Here is a 20,898-nt window from a genome sequence, read left to right as displayed (position 1 = left end):
ATATATCAAAAATTAAAAGCATAATAAATAAACATCGAATAATGCTATATGAACAAATTAGTATACTAACTAATGTAACAATGGATGATGTGACATAATTTATGAGGTTTTTGATATTTGTAATGAGAAAAGTTAGGGATCATGAAAATTTTTTCATGAAAATGATCATGAAACTTTTATGATCTTTGAATTACCTTGATTAGTGTGTGGTGCTTTATTCTAAGTGTAATCCAAGGGTCACAAACCTTTTATGATTATTTTCATGAAAGGTTTTTCATGATATCTACCATTGCTGATTTGTAATTTGTATAATGAGTAGAATCAATAATAATGTCATAACTAGTATTGGTACATTAGTTAGTACACTAATTGATGTACTAGTTAGTACACTAATTGATATATATAACACCACTGATAAACATCACACTCATATTTATTAAATTAAAAGTACTAGTAATCAAGAAACTTACAAGCGTTCACAAACTTGGAAACAAATAGGTCAAAGCATATACAGCCCGTTACACTTAGCTTCACGCTCACACTCACACGTACTCACACTTCCTTGACACCCATACAATGATTAAAACTTAAAAAAACAGCTTCTAACAACATCATCCCAGTAAAAAACCATTTCTCTAATACGTTTAGTAAAGCATACTAAGGTTTACCAGGACATCAATAACATCATCATTCACGAGCAACAACCACCACCTAGTTGCCGACATTGTGACCTGCAAAAAGCCCAATAAGAGCTGCTGGGGCACTCTCTAGGCCTTCAGCTATGTCTTCCACGTATGTGATTTTTCTTTCTTTTATGTGGGCAAGATCATGTCCAAAAACTTTGGATACATGTGATAGTAATCGTGAACTATAAATCCTTCCATACGGACTCGTTTTGTGATAAGATAGAACAAGTTGTGAACACCTTTGGATGTTCAAGGTTGTACTATGAGATCATACCACACAAAGCAATGCGACCGCAGAGTCTCATGTTGAGAAGTACTGCATCAAGCATCTTTCCTCCAACATTTTCAAATTAAATATAGATGCCATTTGGAAAGTACCTGGGAAAAAGTTTAATCAGAGGGGTACAAAAGGAAGATATTGAATTTGGGAAAATTGAGATTTAAAAAAAAAGAAAAGAAAAAAAAAACCAACACTTTTCTGAAGAAATATATATTGTTTGTTAATGTTGCCAATTCCTTGTTTTTTGGTAGGTGGGTGGTGGCAGCAGTGGATGGTGGCCAGACGTGAAGGAGGAGGAGAGAGTGAAAACTTGTTTTGAAAATAGGTGAACACCATTTTTTCATTTCCAAAAAAAGTGAAAAATTTAAAATCAACTCCATTTTTTGTAAATGAAAACAATAAACCAAACAAGTTTTAGTTTTTAGTTTTCAAAAACAAAGAGAAATGCAGTCTTCAACAAATGACCCCAAGGAGTTAAGTTTTGGACACCATCTATTTTATATAAGGTAAGTCAAAAGGTGGCTTGTAGAATTTCATGCTTTATTTATGAAGGGGCATTCCTTGAACAAGGTTGTCCATACTAGCAGCCATTCTATCCAGCAATGTATTCAGGCTTTAAATCTTTTAGGGCATGTTTGATTGGAAGGATTAAAGTATGGGATTAGGATTATTAATCCGTGGGCCCAACCATCCTATGTTTGTTTTGACATTTGGTTTAGGACTATTAATCCAATGGATAATTAATCCAACAAATTTGTAGGATAATTAGTAATGGGGTAGGGGTGGGATAGTTAATACCACACTAATTTGATAGGATTATTAATACCTCACTATTAGTATTGTGAATCAAACATGGCCTTAGTGTTGTTATGTATTTCTATACAAGAACATGAAATGCTCACCTTTTTAGAGCTGCTTTCAAGTCCTCCTCTTCATAGTTAAATGCTTCATCAAACCCAAATTTGTTCTTCAACAGATCAACCTTGGTTGAAAAATAGCAAAAGAAAGAAACAAAAGAACAAAAAAAGAAGAGAGTCAGTGACGATGCTTGCTCTGACCCAGCATAAAATATTCTTTGGCTAAAATTTCAAAATTTGTGAGAGTTCTGCGAACATGCTGGTTAAGGAAAAGGTGTCAGACCACATACATTGATTGAGCAATCAATATAGTTCTGACTAGGCCAGCCACTAACTGGTTATTTTAGCATGAATAGCACAATGGAATGTGGAGGGGCACTTACCTTTTCTTTGGTTCCGGCACTTCCAACAACATAACAGCCTAATAACTTTGCAAACTGCCCAACAAGCTGACCAACAGCTCCAGAGGCAGCTGAAACGAAAACATACTCTCCTTGCTTAGGAGCGCATAGCTCATAAAAATTAGCATAGGCCGTCAAATCAGCCATGCCTACAAAATGCAAATTCAAAGCAACAATTGAGCATCCCCCCCCAACAAAAAAACAAAAACAAAAAACAAACAGAGAATTTGATAAAAACACAAGTTCTGCACATCTTACAGAGGGAAGCATGATAACTAAGGCTTTGAAATTTCCAAGCAATATATGCCCTTTGATGGATTGAATTACTGACTGAACTATAACAAAATGCTTGCCTTCTATGAAATTTTCGCAATAAACTTCATCAATTGTCAAAGTGAGAATACAAAGCCATAGATCTAGAAGGGACAACGAAAAATGTCACATACTGAATTCACCTTATCCTAAAATCAAGGAAAAAATTATCTACCTACAACAACTACCTGAAAATGTCAAATGAAAGGTGGTGCACAGGACTTTGAACAAGTGATGTGATTCTACTTCACCAAACCAACATAATGTCCACAAATGGTCCACTACGACAAAAATAGTCTTTGGAGACGAAAACTAATAACAAAAATAAATTTTGTCCTAAAAGATGTACTTTTTAATGTTTCGTCTCCAAATATACCATTTTTAGAGGGAAAAATAAAATTTCATCACCAATCTACATACATAATAAAAAAAATTACGTGACAAAATTATTTTTGTCATTATTTTTATTTTTTTGTCACAGAAGATTTTCCCACTAATTTTTTTGGGTGGCGCTAAAATTTTGAGACTTTTGGTGAGGAAAAAATTGATCACCAATTATAAAATTATTAGTGATGAATATATTTTCGTCACCAATAATTTTTAATATTTTGATATTATTTAGTGAGAAAACTATTTTCATGGTCAATAATTTTGTCTTTTGGTAAGAAAATAATTTTGTCACCAATTTTGGAGGGAAAATTAAGTAGCAATGACAAACAAAATAGGCTACTAATTTCTACTAATTTTTTCCCACCTTTTGCCTAGCTGTTTTCCTCTCTCTCTCTCTCTCAAAATACACACACATACACAATAACTCCTTCCTCCTCTCTGTCCTTTCCACTCCCCACTGTCATCGCCACTTCTCATCGTTCAGTATCGTCGCCGACATCGCATCTCTGAGCAAGCGTATTGTTCTCTCTACTCTGGACTTGTATAAACAGGGCTCCACTCTCTATATCAAACCCATGTTCTTTTTTCTTTTATTTAAGCTTGTATTGCTTCGATTTTGTTGAGTTGTTTCAGAATTTTTAAGGGTTTTAAGCTTCACAATTTTCAGCTTCTAATCTAACTTTATTGTTGATATGATAAATAAAATTTCTATTTTTTTTTTCTTTATTGAGCGATTTAAAAGCTTTGATTTATCATCTGAATTTTCAAGTTTTATATATATTTTTGGGATTTTTTGGTAGTTAATGTATGTAGTTAGCCATTAGATTTATAAACTAGGGTTTCGATTCTGGTGATGTGTGCGTGGTTTTCTCAAATTGAACGAAGATTTGGCTTTTATTTGCTTAAAATCGTGGAAAGTCCAAACACAATTCCATATTGGAAGAATCAAAATAAAGGCACAATTCAAACATCCATTTTATACCTTTTCAACTTTTCTAGTTTATACCTATGTAAGAATTTAGGTAATTTGTGAGATTGGGTATTAGTTTATCAGCAGAAATTTAGTGATTAACATCAAGAGAATAACCATATTTACTATGTAAAATATATGGCAAAAAACTAGACACGATCACTACAAAAAAACTGGGTATAAAGTCCCCCCATATTCTCACCCACCCCCACATTTCTCTCTCTAAAATCTCCCCCCACATTCTCTCTCTACAACACACACACACATATATAGATATAGATATACATTATACACACACTGCTCTATCTCTACAGCAATGGCACCCACAACAGCTTAAACCATGTCAACAACCTTAGTACTCTCATTCCCCAAACCCCTCTCTCTCTCTCTACCTCTTCTCTCTCTCTCTCTCTCTCTCTCTCTCTCCTCTCCCTCAATCTCTACCACCGTTGCCCAATCTTCTTCAAATTCTCCACCACCAAAATCTCTGCCATCATTTCCGTTGGCGACAAGCTCCATGAATCCACTATCTCCTACTTCAACGCCGTAAACGAGCTCTAAACCCTAACCATCTCCTACTTCACCAACAACAAAAAAAAAAACATCCTCTTCGTCGTCCCATGGGCATTCACCCCAACTTGCTCCCAAAAACACCTCCCCGGATTTGTGTCAGCGGTGGCGAAGTTGAAATCGAAAGGGATTGATGCGATTGTCTTTGTGTCTGTGAAAGTCGCATTCATGATGAAGGCGTGAAAGAAGGGGTTGGAAATCGAAGATGAAGTGATGATTCTAAAAGATGGGAATGGGGATTTCATGAAGGTGATTAGGGATGACAATTTGAATCCAGACCGACGGGGACCTGGACTGCCCTACCCCGCTCCACCCCGATAAGCCTGGTTTTTCTCAAAAATTACTCCCCATGGGACTGGGGCTGGTAGTGAAAAATAAACCCCAGATGATTTTTGGGCCGGGGACAATGATAGGTGCCCCCCAACCCCGGCCCCAGCCCTGCCCCGATTTGGCCTCGAACAGTCCCCGTGTATATATATATATATATGTTTAGAAATTAGAGTTTAGTTTATTATCTATCTCAACTCTCTCTCTCTCTCTCTCTCACTCTCTTTCTCTCTTTGTCTCGTTCTTCTCCCTCTCTCTACTCTCTGTGACTGTGAAAGATGAGAAAGAAGCGATAATTTGAGCCTCCGTCGCCTCCTAGTCTTCACTACCGTCCTTCATCACCTCTTCCACTCCTTCATGTAGTCCACTTCGCCCATCATTTACCTAGATCTGTTGAGTATAGTTCAGATCTACAGTGACCTCCTTGTGAGCAGTGAATCCGCCATCATCGTCATGGTATAACGGTGGATCAAAGGTAGCGTAGCCGTCAATCTCTCTCCTCCTCCGCTATCTTTGGTGAGAGAGAGCTGTTAGGGTTTTCAATCTCCCCCATTTCCCTCCTAAAGAACATCACGGCGACTACGACGCCATTCTCTACACTGCCGTCAACATCGCTATCTTTGATCATTGAGCTAACGGCCTCGCCGCCGATACCATCTCTTTGATTTCTCTTTTTGAGTTGTACTTCTCAGATCTTACCATCTCTCTGATTTCTTTTTTTTTGATTTCTTGCGGATCTTATGAGTTGATTATGAGGATCACGGAGATGAGAGGAGAGAGAATGATGTTGTAGACCTGTTGACAGTTGTGTATGAAGTTGTTGTCGATGGTTTTATTGATCTGTTGGTAGAGATCTTTGGTCTGTGTTGATCTGTTGATGATTTCATTTTTGTATTTGATCTATTCGATCTTTAAGTTATACATAGACTTCTGTATTACTAGTTTTTTTTTTTTGGACCGGGGAATTTTCGGGATCGGCGAAACCTGATCCCTGTTAGGGGGCGGGGGCGGGAGACGGTGATAGGTTCCTTGTTGAGGATCGGGCAGGGGACGGGAAAATTTCACCATCGCAAATCGGGGACAGGAAGTGTGATCCCCGGCCCCGCCTTGGGCCATTTCCATTCCTAAAGGTGATTTGGTGTAAATTGAATCGAGTGATAATCCGATGGGGTTGGGAGTGAGGTCGAGGAGGTACGCGATGTTGGTGGAGGATGGGGTTGTGAAGGTGCTAAATTTAGAGGAAGGTGGTATTTTTACTTTCAGGGGTGTTGAGGATATGCTTAAAGTGCTTTGATTTGAGAGGTTGAATTGGGTATGTTTTTGCTTTTTTTTTTTGAATGATGATTTTGTTTTCTTTGTTTTTGTTTTTGGGTTTATGTGCTTAAAGTGCTTTGATTTGAGAGGTTGAATTGGGTTTGTTTTTGCTTCTTCTTTTTTTTTTTGAATAATGATTTTGTCTTCTTTGTTTTTGTTTTTGGGTTTATAATTGAAGGGTGAAACTTTAATACTGTGTTTGGTTGGAGGATTTGAGGAGAGATTTGGAAAGAGAAATGAAAAAAGGTAGATAAAATTAGAGTTTCGTTTGTTTGTAAATTAAGACGGTGTAAACCATGATTAGATTCACATTGGTATAGATTTTTTTAAAGGATTGAAACATTTGAGGGTTGAATCATTTACTTTTAGAGAGTAGATTATGAATGGCATTCCTTTGGGATACTTGAGTCATGGCAACTTGACTCCAACTGAAAGGAATGGAATGATGTTGATTGTTAATTGAAGATTTATCTTTTCTACGAAAATATGAAGGATGTGTATTCTGCAAAGTTAGAATTTAACCTTATTATGGTTGATAATGCCTCCCAATAACTTATTGGTTCCTTCCCTCACTTGACATGGAAGATTGAATGACAAAATAAGTTCCTGCATTATATGCAAGATTGTGTGCATTCTTAGTGACTTTTGATGATTCATAGAGCCCTTTCCCTATGTTTCCTATTATATTGTCCACCATTCGCTACAAAGCTTATTTATAGTATCTTTTCCTTCTCGTTCTTTCTATTTGATCTTAAACTTGCTATTTCATTGCCTAATTAATGAATATACTCAAGTAGCTTATGATTGCAAGCTGAATGACTTTTGATGATTTATAGAGCCTGTTTGCCAATATTTTTTTTATTTTTTCACATCCATCATTTGTTACTAAGCTTATACTAATAACTTTCCTTTTCTTTCATTTTGTTTGATCTTGAACTTCTGTTTTGTGCCTCATTCTCTTATTGATGAATAAACTCAACCTGCGTATGATTTTATTATATTATATTTGTAATTGATTGACAAATTAATTTCAAAATCTCTTAAACATTTTTCCAAACAATCTTAAGAGACTTTTGAGGGAAGTGGGTTGAGAGAAGTGAGTACATCAATAGGTGCTGGTCTCCTTTTTATTATTTATTATTTTTTTTCTAACTTTTGTTAATGCAGGTTTTTCAAAGCTAGTACACAGTGTAGGGATGTGTGGGTTGAGGGATGGTGAACTCTTATATTAGGGCTGTGAATTGTGTTTGATACAAACTTTTAAGGGTTGAGTGGCTATGAGATCTCTATATTTCAAGTTGTGTTTTTGTGTAGGTACTAGCTGGTCCTCAATTAAAGGATGTTATTGTTGAGAGTTGAGTGGTGTGAGCATATATTTTTGTTAGTTTTTTTGAGGTGATAACTGCTCTCCTTTTGAGTTGGAGTGTTCATATGTGGGTTGAGTGATGGTAGCAATAAACCAGTGAGATTTTGATGCAGTAACTATTGATGTTTGTTTCCATTGAGTGTGTTGATTGCTTGGCTTTCCAAGATCAATTGAGGCTTTGGAGCAAGCGGTCCATCTCTTGTTATAGAAAAATTTCGAGTAGTTATGCTGCTCAGTTATACATTGGTTGAGCTACCTACTGCTGCAGCTTGTGTATATGCTGCTGCTGTGTTTAGGCTGGACAGGTTTGGTTTGCTATTCTATTGAGTGAAGTGAGTTAGGGATGGAAATTTGAAACCGACCCGACGAGGACCCGACCCCAATTGGAACGGTTTTCTCCCGAAAAATACCCCCGACGGGCCGGGGATGGTATTAAAAAATGAATCCTCGACCATTTTCGGGCCGAGGACGGTGATACATTCCACAGCCCTAGACTCGTCCCCAGCCCCGGCCTGTTCTTGGCCCTGGTTCCCCCCGATAAGAAATTACCATTGTACCCCTGTCTATATATATATAGGTTTCCTCTCTCTCTCTCTCTCTATTTTTTTTTTCATTTAAGGATTAGGGGTTCACACTGTGACACACACACATCGCACTCTCTCTGTGCTCACATCACACGGTTGCTGCCTCCGTTGCTCGGTCACTCCTCCCTCACCACCGACGTCTCCTTTCTCCAGACTCTCTTATCGGCTCGACATCATCTTTTACGGTGGATCGCCTTTCTTACAGCTGCTGCTCCTGCTCCTGCTCCTGCTCCTGTTCCATCACCGTCGATGTTCAAAGGGTACTCTCTCTCTCTCTCTCGTTCCTCCTCATTGCTGACCACTAGTTGAAAACCAGTTGGGTCAACTCGTACTTCACTACATTTTCTCTCTCCATGTCTTAAAGTGTGTGTGAGAGAGAGAGAGAGAGAGAGAGAGAGAGAGAGAGGATCTAATGGGGTACGAGAAGATTCACAAAGTTCAGGTATGGTTTCCTATAATGACCATCTTGTATTTATTTAAAGCCAATACAAAAAGACAATTTGCAGCTATTAATCTGTGTGTTTGCTAACAAACTATTTTCTGAAATGGGTCTGTGTAGAAAAGTTTCAATGTGAGTGAAAGTCTCTGAGTTTTAACACTACTGGGTGGGTTTCCCAAATATTTGATTTTTATTTAAACAAATCTTTCAAATTTTGAATTAGTAAGATAAGAGAACTCATTGTGGTGTTTGAATGAAATTCTTGAATGGGGGGCTTTAGTGTTCAAATGATTCTATTACAATGTTGAATTTTTGTTTTTATTATTTTTTATCTTTATTTTTTTGGGTATTTTTCCTAATTACGGTATTTTTTTAAAATTTTTTTTGGTGGTATAAATAAATGGGTAATGTAGAGTGGTATAATATCTCCAAGTAAATTGAGGATGAAGCTAATAGGGGCATCCGCTGAGCATCAGAGGAAGAAAGATGGATCAAATAGTAACTCAGCAAGAACATCTCCTTCCAAGCTTGAGGATTCTGAGTTTGTCAACAATAGTTTGTTAGCCACCATGACTGCAGGAGACTTTGATAACCAAAAAAAAAAAAAAAAAAGAGAGAGCAAAAACTAAAAACATGTTTAATAGGGTTTTCTTTTCTCAACTGCTCTTTTTTTTTTTTTTCATTTCTGTTATCTCTCTTTGTTTAGTTGAATTTGTTTCTGAATTAGATAAGTTTGTTACTCGTCAAGCCAAAATGTTTATTAGGGAAAGATGTTAATTTTGTTCACCACTGTTTGTTTGATTGATTTTGTTCAAATTTCCATCCCTTGTGGATTGGGCTGTGGCTGTGGCTGTTATATCTTGTTAGGATGCTGGATCTGTTCGGGGAATTTTCGGGGTCGGGGAAACCCCAATCCCTGATTGGGGGCGGGGCGGGGCGGGGCGCCGGGGGGGGGGGGTTGATGGGTTCCCTGCAAGGGATTGGTGGCGGGGACGGGGAATTTAGCACCTTCGGGGATCGGGAACGGGGAGTGTAATCCCCGACCCCGCCCCGCCCGTTGCCATTCCTAAAGTGAGTACATGCTGAAGCTATGTATATGCTGCTGCAATTTGTGTATATGTTGTTCTGATGCGTCTGCTGTGTTGGTGTCCTGGGCTAGAGGTCACTGTGGTCACTGCTTGGAGTTTTTATTTATTTTATTTAGGGGTGTTTAGCTGATGCTGTTGTTTTGGTGTAGATATTGCAGTCTTGAGTTTATTGGCAGTTTATGTCCCTTGTTCAGGCTCATCATTTTGTTATGTGGTGCTTAAATAGGTTGGGCTACCATAGGGCTTAGCAATGCCACCAAAATGATTGGCGCAGTCATTTCTTCAACCTTTACACGAGGCAATTTTTGTTCCGAATGGGGATTTACATGACAATGTGGAGACCCAACACTCACAACCACTTGATGTCGATATAGAGGCACAGAGGAAGGTAGCTCCCCAATCTAGTGTCGTTAAGATGCTGAATTTTACTATTAAAATGAAATTATTTGTTTTAGTATAATGTGTACCTGTCACATTTACATATAGTGAGATTTGTTATTATACTTATATAATAATTACTGAGTAATATATCATGTATCCATAATCATGTCATATCATCATTGTAAATTTTTTCCCCTACTCATCATAACAAGTTATATATATATATATATATATATATATATAATGTAGGTAAAAATAAAGTGGGTGGTGGATTCTCATCATTCATTGTGTTCATGCCAACAATTACAAAATTATAATGGATGATTCGTGTTTTTCTACTTCAAAATCTTTATTGACAGTGTGCCACAGTGTAATTTTGTTTTCACTTTCCTGCCCCCTTAGCAGCCCAATGCTATTATGACTTTAATATTGGCATCCATCAAGATTTTTCTCAACTTTTTATGCTAGTATAATTTTATGTCTATAGTTGTTAACTGCGTATTTTATTTGCAAGGAAGCATATTGCTTCACAATAATGTATTTGGGTCGTCTGCTTTTCCTTTTTTTCTTTTCATTTTTTCTTTTCATGTAGTGTTGAAAGCTCTTTCATCTCAATAGATTTTACTAAGATATTAAAGTTACTTATATTAGGGAACTTTTTTGTTGAGGGTTGAGTGAACTTACCTCTAAATTCTCTAGAGTGTTTTCCTTTTATCTTGTTGTGGGTTGATAGGTTTTACCTTATGTATTGCTTTGGCTTTTGTTGAGGGTTGAGTAATAATAGACGTGGTTCTCCATTTGAACAAGCACGTGACTCCTAGTTTGAAAACTACTTTCAATTATGTATTTTTCCAACACTTAAACTTGAAAATAGGCCATTGAGGGACAAAATAGTGAAATATAAACAATAAGGGCCGGGAAACATCATGAACACCTCGAGAGGAACCAATGTAAATTGTGAAAACTTATAGAACAAGCACGAGACTCCCAATTTAAAAACTATTTTGAAATTTGTAAATTTCCAACACTTGGACATGAAAATAAGCTATCGAGGGGCAAAATCGTTACATAGGCACGAAAAGGTCTAGAAATTATCATGAACACCTTGGAAGGGATCAACATAAGTTGTGAAAATTTACAGAACAATCATAGGACTCTCGGTTGGAAAACATTTAGGTTTGAAAATAGGCCGTTAGGGAGTAAAATCTTGAAATAGTCGTTAAAAGGCTCGGGAAACATCATGAACACCATGGGAGGAACTAATGTAAGTAGTAAAAATTTACGGAACAAGCATGGTAAATTTTGGTTTGAAATTTACTTTGGAATTTTCAATTTTTTCTCTTTTAGGTTGCATGTTCACATATTTAGTGAATGGTTTTTTTTTTTTTTTTTTTTTTTTAAATGGCAGATTGGAGATGAACGAATTTGGTAACTTGCATAGCAAGAGTTTTTTGTTGATATTACCAGGCACGTATCCATCACAGTGCAGTTGTACTTTTTGTTGATATTACCAAACACGTATTTTGACTATGTTGTTGTGGGTTATGATTATGTTGTGATGGATCTTATCTTTTTGTTGATACTATCAAACATATATTTTGACTATGTTGTTTCTTTATGCAAATGAACAAGTTTTTGTAATGATCTGTAATGGATATTATATTGAACATGTTATTAAAATGCACAAGTTATTTTGATTGTGTTGTCGTAGTTTTTGATTTTACTAGAATAGATGTTATAGTTTGGATGTTATATATTGATTTCTTGATACTATGAGACATTTATTTTGCTTGTGTTGTTTTATGAAAATGAAAAGTGTAATTTTATATTGATTTGTATTAGATATTTTATTGAATAAATTATTAAAATGCACAAGGATTGCTGATTGAAAATTATATATAAATTGCAAATATTCCCGCAACACAATTTTTTAAAATTTATTTACTATTGGCGACAAAAAAAAAAATTGTCGCTAAATTTTTTTAATCCCAACAAATAATTTCGTCACACATGTTCAGTATTTCGTCACTAAATTGAAATATTTCTTGACAAAAATTTTCGTCATTGAAAGGTCTTTTTTTTGCATCTTTTGGTGACGAATATTTTCGTCACTAAAAATTCTATCATGATTTTCAATGACGAAATATTTCGTCATCCAAAACAAATAGAATAAATTTTATTTAATTCTAGTGATGAAATAGATGTTATAGGTGACAAAATATTTAACATTTAGCGATGAAATGTTTTGTCACCAAATACCAATAATAGGCGACAAAATAAAATTTTGTCACAAAGTACTTTTAGAGATGACCAATAGACGACGAACGTGGTGACAAAATTTTTCGTCACAGATCAATTTGGTGACAAAAATTGCATTATTGGAGACAAAGTGATTTGTCATTAAAGAACTATTTTGTTATAGTGGTCAGAAGGATTAAAGTTACGTCGTCAGTTTGCAAGTTCAGCATAGTGAAAGAAAAAAGAAAGAAAGAAAGTTTTGGATAGAAATTAGTTGTGTACTAATGCTAGTATGCATGAAAAAAATGCTATATCTATCAAACGCAGTGCATAATAATATTAATAAATAGATTGAGTTGGTATATTCAATCTAATTAGTGGAAACTGCCAACCCAAAAATAAGAACAGAAGTTATTCATTAAATTAAAATATAGTAAAAGAAAATGTACTTATCAAAAACAAAACAAAAAAAAAGTAATAAAAGAAAATAGAATTTCGTGCAAACATCTGTAAATCTTGTGTGTGTGTGTGTGTGTGAGAGAGAGAGAGAGAGAGAGAGAGAGAGAGAGAGAGAGTCTTCCAATGCTACATCCCCAATTTCATTCTTCAGACACCAACAAGATCCATAAATTTAGCATGTCTAGTTACAAGTTACCTAATATTCAAAATTGGACCTAAAGAAGCTTCCCAAAGACCCCATAGATTGGAACAAAGGCTAGTGCAATTAATGACCCATGATGTCATTATAGAGATGCAAAATGATAGAGAGGAAATTTCAGCAAATATGAGAGAGAGCACATATTATCACTAATGCTAGTAAAAGATACTGGGAGCTCATTCTGTTCAAATGTTAAACAATCAGTTCTCAGAATGAACGTTCTTATAATATTAATGCCCAGCCCAAATGATCCCCTTGATGATCTCATTGAGTAAAATTGTTGACCTTCTTAAAGTTAGACAAAAATAAGTGAAACAGAGAAAACTTTTTTTCTGCTTCATGTCCTGCTAACCTCCTCAAGTAGTGATGTTGCGCAAAGATAAAATGATTCTTGTAACTAAAAAAAATACAAGAGAATTATTATTGCCTATGTTACAATGACTTTTCAAAATAAATCAAATACGTGCGTTAGACACCCAACACTTGGACAAGGGTATGAGATATGTATCGGTTACTTATCAATGGACACTTCTAATTGTTAGGGAAAATATATGATTTCTCACAAATAAATCAAGCAATGGGAATAAAAACTAATGCGGAAAAATTAAATTAATGACGACACAAGAATTTTTACGTGGTTCCCTTAATGTGAGGTACGTCCACAGGATCGAAATCCGATTCCACTATTAACCAAAATGTTTCCAAACGATTACAAACAAGACATGAATGGTCTCACAAAACCATACTTAGGTGAATTCCAAATAATCACAAATAATCAAAAGGAAAGACCTCACCAAATAGACGAACAAAAGTCTTCGAAACAGAGTTGAAGAAGACAACCAAACTATATCAAATCTGTGTCCCCAAATAGTCCTCTGAAACACACCACGTGAGACAAAGATCTCACCCAAGCACAAGACACTCAGCAACCAAATCTTCAAAAACAGAGCACTGTGAAAAGCCACCAAGAATAATATATTATCTCTAGACACAACCCTTCGGAAGAAACAATATATATAAATCTATTATTGATTGATTCTTGAACTTTTTATTAAAATCGTAGATGCCACCAAATAAATTAGTAAATACTCATTAGGCCTCCAAAAGTTGGGTATAATATATTAAAATTATATTATAACCAACACCAAACCAAACTAAATATTTTAATAAACCAATTGGGTCCCATACTCTAATAAGGAGGTATACCCAACAGTTCTCCCCCCTATCGACTTAGGTAGAGACATTAACTATACCCGCCAAAGTTCAACACTTTAATTGTTTGTCCCTCGACAAAGTCTTAGTCAACATATCCGAAATATTATCATCTGTATGAACCTTTTCGAGTTGTAACAACTTGGAATCTAACACATCACGAATCCAATGGTATCTCACATCAATGTGTTTCGATCTCGAATGAAAAGTAAAATTTTTATTCAAATGAATAGCACTTTGATTATCACAATAAAGCACATACCTTTCTTGCTTCAAACCCAACTCTTGTAAAAATTTCTTCAACCATAACTCTTCTTTGTAAGCTTCTGTAATGACAATAAATTCAGCTTCGATAGTTGAGAGAGCAACACATTTTTGTAATTTAGATTGTCATGCCATAGCTTCCCCTACAAATGTCATCAAATACCCCGAAGTAGATTTTCTAGAATCAACGCCACCGGCCATGTCAGAATCCGTGAACCCATCAAGCATCGGTTTACCATCCCCAAAACACAAACACACCTTCAAAGTCCCTCGAAGATATCTTAGAATCCATTTTACCGCTTCCAAATGTTCTTTACCCGGATTAGAGAGAAAATGACTCATCACACCAACGGAGTGAGCAATATTTGGCCTCGTACAAACCATGGCGTACATCAAAGAACCAACTGTTGAAGCATAATGAATTTTCTGCATCTCTTCCTTGTCTTTCTCACTTGTAGGACATTGATTCGAACTAAGCTTGAAGTGACCCGTAAGTGGACAACCAACCAACTTTGCTTTATCCATGTTGAATCTCCCAAGAACTTTTTCAATGTAGCTTTCTTGAGACAACCAAATCAGCCCCTTTTTGCGATCATGAACAATTTTCATACCAAAAATTTGCTTTGCCGGCCCCAAATCTTTCATAGCAAATGACTTGCTCAACTCCAATTTCAACATATTAATCATAGTATAATCTTGACCCACAATTAACATGTCATCAACATCAAGCAAAAGAATAATAAATTTTCCATTCGAATTTTTTTTCACAAACACACAATGATCCGAAGTGGTTTTAGAAAATCCATTAGTCATTACGAAAGAGTAAAATTTTTTGTACCATTGTCGCGGGGCTTGCATGAGGCCATACAAATTTTTCTTCAATTTGCAAACAAATTTCTCTTTCCCTTTCTCCACAAAACCCTCCGGTTGCTTCATGTAAATTTCTTTTTCAAGGTCACTATGAAGAAATGCGTTCTTCACATCAAGTTGTTCAACTTCAAGGTTCATACTTGCAGCAATGCCAAGTACAACTCGAATAGAAGACATTTTCACAACTGGCAAGAAAATCTCATCAAAGTCAATACCTTTCTTTTGCCCAAAGCCTTTCACAACAAGACGTGCTTTTTACCTCAAATTCTTGCCATCATTCTTCAATTTGAAGACCCACTTATTTTTCAGAATATTCCTTCCTTTAGACAACTTCACTAAATCATAAGTGTGATTTTCAAGTAAGGAATTTATCTCCTCTTCCATGGCCTTTTTCCAATCATCTTTCTTTGCATGCTCAATTGCTTCTTGGTAGCTCTCAGGCTCCCCTTGATCGGAAATCAACACAAATTCATTGGGAGGATACTTTCTCGAAGGTTGCCGGTCTCTTGTAGGTTTTCTCAACTCAAGTTGTGGTGGCGGTTCTTGAGTTGGATACTCTTCCTCAATTTCGGGCTCAACCTTATTTGGAGTAGCATCATCATCTACATCTTCAAGAGGTGGCTGCACATCTTCCCCATTTTCATTATCCACCGAAAACGAAGAAGATGGATCAATGTCAATAAGATCACTAGTTTTTGGCTTCGATTGATCACCTTTGCCAGAGTCTTCAATTGTTTGGTCTTCAAGAAACACAACATCACAGCTTTGAATGACCATCTTGTCGATCAGATCCCATAATCTATAACCAAATTCATCACGCCCATAGCCAAGAAAAATACATTATCTTGATTTACTATCAAGCTTAGACCTTTCATCCTTTGGAATGTGAACAAAGGCTCAACAACCAAACACTCTCAAGTGCTCATAAGACGCATCTTTGCCGGTCCAAACTCTTTTAGGAACATCACCATTCAAAGGATAAGACGGAGACAAATTGATCACGTCAACCGCTGTCCTCATGCCTCACCCCAAAAGGATCTTGACAATTTAGCATGTGAAAGCAAACACCTTGTTCTTTCCACAATAGTGCGGTTCATTCTTTCGTCAGCGCTATTTTGTTGAGGAGTCTTCTTAACTGTCTTTTGATGCCGAATAAATTAGCTGTGAGAATACTCATCAAATGTCCCAATGTATTCACCACCATTGTCTGTTTGGATGCACTTCAATTTCTGCACTATTTCTCTTTCAACCATGGTCTGAAAATGCTTAAATACATCTAGACCTTGATCTTTAGTTTTTAGTATAAAAACCCAAACTTTCCTTGAATAATCATCAATGAAAGTAACAAAATAAAGTGCACCACTATGTGTTCTAATTTTTAAAGGACCACAAACATCTGAATGAATCAACTCCAAAACATTTTCTTTTCTAGAAGCAACATTTTTATGAAAAGAAACTCTATGTTGTTTACCCACCAAACAATGAATACAAGTTTTAAGATGTGTACCTTTCAAACCAGGTAGAAGCTCTTTCTTGAACAAAACTTGTGGTCCCCTTTTCACTCATATGGCCAAGCCGCTTGTGCCACAATTCGGTTGAAGTATTATCTTCAAGTGCATTGATAACACCTTTATAAATTTTTCCTTGCATCGAATAAAGTGTGTGTCTTCTTATACTTAGACACCACCAAAGAACCCTTTGTGAGCTTCCATATTCCATCACTAAATTTGTTGTTATAGCCTTCATCATCTAGCTTCTTGGTAGAGATCAAATTGAGGTGAATGTCGGGAACATGCCTCACATCTTTAAGCAGCAACTTGCAGCCCAAATTTGTTTCCAAGCAAACATTACCCATGCCAAAAATCTTGGACAAATCTTCATTGCCCATTCGAACATAACCATAATCTCCTTTGGTGTAGGTAGTGAAGAAATCAACTCGAAAAGTTACATGAAAAGAAGCACCAGAATCAATCACCCAATTGCTCTCTTGGTCCACAAAATTAATACAATCATCTTTACAAACGACCATGAGATCATCGATAGTAACCGCCGTTGTGTTTTCTTGCTTCTTATCCACACTTTTGTCATGTCTTTTCTCCTTGTTCTTGAGCTTTCGGCATTCTCGCTTTATGTGCCGTTTCTCATGGCAATAATGATACTCAATGTCTTTCTTGGAAAAAGAACTATCTCTTGATTTGTCACGGCTTTGATCACGACTGTGAGGAGTCTTACTCCTCCCCCTTGTTTTGTTTCAGCCTCTCACATTAAATGCTTCTGAATGAGAGGAACTCGCTGATTTTCTTCTAGTTTCTTCATTCAACAAGATACTAGTGACTTATCTCATTGTGACAACTCTATCAGGCGCCGAATTACTAACCGTCACAACAAAAGTCTCCCAACTTTTGGGCAAAGAACTAAGTAGCATCAAAACTTGCAACTCATCATCAAAAACAATTTTCATAGAAGCAAGTTGGTTAACAACACTCTTTTTTTCATTCAAATGTTTCGGAATAGGGCTGCCATCTTTATATTTTGAATTAACCAACTTTCGAAACAGAAAGGCTTTATTTGTGGTTGATTTCCTGTCATAAAGGCCTTCTAATTTTTTGCATAAATCATGTGCTAAAGTTTCAGTAGCAACATGATGAAACACATTGTCATCAATTCATTGATGGATAACACAAACGGCTTTTCGATTAAGCCTCTTCCATTCATCATCTTTCATACCATCGGGTTTGCCACTATCACCCTCAATAGGCCCATACAAATCTTTACAAAATAATAGGTTCTCCATTTTAGTTTTTCAAGTTACCCAATTGATTCCATTGAAGCTAGACATACGACCCATATTCCCTTCCATTGATTTACACAAATAAATAAACCCAAATAAACCGTAAGCTTTGATACCAGTTATTAGGGAAAATATATGATTTCCCACAAGTAAATCAGGCAATGGGAATAAAAACTAATGTGGAAAAATTAAATCAATGACGACACAATAATTTTTACGTGGTTCCGTCAATGTGAGGTACGTCCACGGGATTAAAATCTGATTCCACTATCAACCAAAAGGGTTCCAAACGATTACAAATAAGACACGAATGGTCTCACAAAATTACTCTTAGGTGAATTCCAAATAATCAAGAGGAAAGACCTCACCAAATAGACAAACAAAAGTCTTCGAAATAGAGTTGAAGAAGACAGCCAAACTGTATCAAATCTGTGCCCCCAAATAGTTCTCTGAAACACACCACGTGAGACAAAGATCTCACCCAAGCACTAGACACTCACAAATTGATTTAGGGCAAATTACATATACCTCCCTTGAGGTTTAGCTAAATTATAGATACCCCCCTGAGATTTCGAAAATTACAGATACCCCCTTGAGGTTTATATTTTCATAACAAATTGCCCCCTGAAGTTTATATTTTCATAACAATTTGCCCCATAATTTGTTATGCAAATAGTACCTTCAGGGGGGTATCTGTAATTTCTCAAACCTCAGGGGGGTATTTGTAATTTTGCTAAACCTGGAGGGGGTATATGTAATTTGCCCATTGATTTATGTATACAACACTATTATTTTATATATATATATATATATATATTGTTGCATAATTGTTAGAAATGTCTTTTTGACGTTGTAAGTTACATATAGTACCATTTCATCTCACATACTTGATTAAAAATATAAAAATATGACATTTTTTTACCGAGTCATCGTATATTTAAATTTATGGTTTAACGAGTCCGACCTATAGATACATACCCGCACCCAACACCCATATCCGAGTCTATGTAACATATCTTATTGCACTTGCAGTAGTTGAAGCAAACAAATTAAACAAACTTACCAAGGATTTCTGTATAATAAGAAAGAGGCACAAAAACAAACCTAATGTTCGACAGTAACTAGAATTTTTATTGACAGCCATATTGCATTATACTATTTATTAGTGGTAATCTGTGCTATGCACGATATGTTATAAATTAAAAAAAAATATATATTATAATTATCTTGAAATAATTTAATATTTTATCTTATGGCATACATAAAATTTATAAGTTAGCTTTTATGTTTATAACTTTTTAAATTATTAGTTTAAAAAAAATTAAAACATATATATAAATCTATTTAGTGTAATTTTGATAATTTGTATTAAAAAAAAGTTGAACCTAATTAAATGAGATTACATGAGTTATGACATACCTCTTCTTGTTATGAAAATATACAAATTTAAAAGTTATATTAAGACAAATATACAATTTTATTATTAAATGTGAAGTGAAGTGATATTTAACAATAATTAATATGATGTTTCTATTATTAATCCAATAATTTAAGTTACATTTCTTTTGATTTCAATTTCATAACTAAAAATATAATTGAATATAATACACATATGGATTTTTAGTCTTTAAGAATAAGAAGGCTTTAAAATATTTTCAAACTTTTATCATTTTCTTTTAATTTTTTTTCTATCTAATTTGATTTTAAATCTGAATAAAAATTTTGATTTGATATGAATTACTTTAACTTTTTTATTAAATTTTTATCAATTTTTAAAAGAACTTCATTCTTATCCCAAATTTTTTTTTAACCAATTTTGATGGAAAAAAAAACAATAATTTTCAACGTTTCATCTTTTAAAATTTTTATCAAATTATAATTTTAAAAAAAAATTAAGGGTCGAAGATTCTCTTAATTGGAATTATAGTGAAATAACATCTTGAAATAGTCCAAGTTTGAGTATGTGATTGGTTGAAATGTATAATCTAATTAATTTTTTTCTCATATTTGTATAGAAATTGATACTTATAACTACATCATTATAAGTCAAATTATGGAAAAAAATTTGAGGTTTCAAACATTTTCCATTTGCAAATATCCTACATATTAAAAAAAAAATGTGTAGCTTTTGGATATGTATTTATCAATTTTGTTTTATAGACATAAACAATTGATGTTTCAATTTAAAAAATTAAAAAGTAAAAAAAAAAAAAGATTGGGTTTTTAAGAGATAAAAAAGCGGAAAAATTGGTCTAGGGTCCCTCTCCCACTTTTCGTAATGGAAGAGATCCACGATATTATTTTTTGATGTCTAAGGTCCCTCCCATCTATCACAGAGAAATTCAGCCCCCTTCCTTTTCTCTACTCTCACTCATCACCACGATCAAACACGTACACACACAGAGTTCACTGTTCATGATCGGAAACGCAATCATCATCACTCTGTTTCTGAAATACAGATCGATCATGGAGAGCTGAGATGATCGTCGGAAACCACCATTGTTTCCGATTAGATGAGAGAGAGAGAGAGAGAGAGAGAGAGAGAGAGAGAACAGAGAGGTGTCGGAGCTATGATACACAACACACACAGACACGGCCAGCAGACAGACAACTCACACACACATCCACTCTCTCGCCGCCCCAACGGCACCACAATCGACTCTTCTCTCAATCTCTCGTTCCGCCTCTACATCCCCACCGCTCTCACATCCACTGCACCACCATCGTCTTTGTACCATTCTCGGACGACGGAGACTACGTTGACGATGCGGCAGGCTTTGGGACCGGAGTGGTAGAAGAAGCAAAGGTCGCCGGGGCGCCATGCCTTTCCGATTTCAATCAATATCAGTGCAAATGAGCTTTAATTTTTCTGGGTATTGTTAAAAAATATATAAATATGT

General features: G+C 35.5%; 2 pseudogenes across 1 annotated transcript; one reads left to right on the top strand and one right to left on the bottom strand.

Annotated features, from left to right (window-relative positions):
• Positions 1–524: 524 nt before the first annotated feature.
• On the bottom strand, positions 525–2,706 carry LOC114272734 (2-alkenal reductase (NADP(+)-dependent)-like; annotated as a pseudogene). Its single transcript, XR_014333142.1, has 3 exons — positions 2,207–2,706; positions 1,869–1,948; positions 525–1,064 (listed from the first exon to the last, which is right to left on the bottom strand). The product of XR_014333142.1 is annotated as a 2-alkenal reductase (NADP(+)-dependent)-like (transcript).
• Positions 2,707–4,319: 1,613 nt separating this feature from the next.
• On the top strand, positions 4,320–6,173 carry LOC145793629 (peroxiredoxin-2E, chloroplastic pseudogene; annotated as a pseudogene).
• The last annotated feature ends 14,725 nt before the right edge of the window (positions 6,174–20,898 follow it).

The sequence above is a fragment of the Camellia sinensis genome, chromosome 6 (assembly GCF_055761805.1).
Source record: "Camellia sinensis isolate YWXY chromosome 6, ASM5576180v1, whole genome shotgun sequence".
Classification (NCBI taxonomy): Eukaryota; Viridiplantae; Streptophyta; class Magnoliopsida; order Ericales; family Theaceae; genus Camellia; species Camellia sinensis.
Note: the sequence above shows the minus strand (reverse complement) of the source record. Positions and strands in the feature narration are given on the sequence as shown.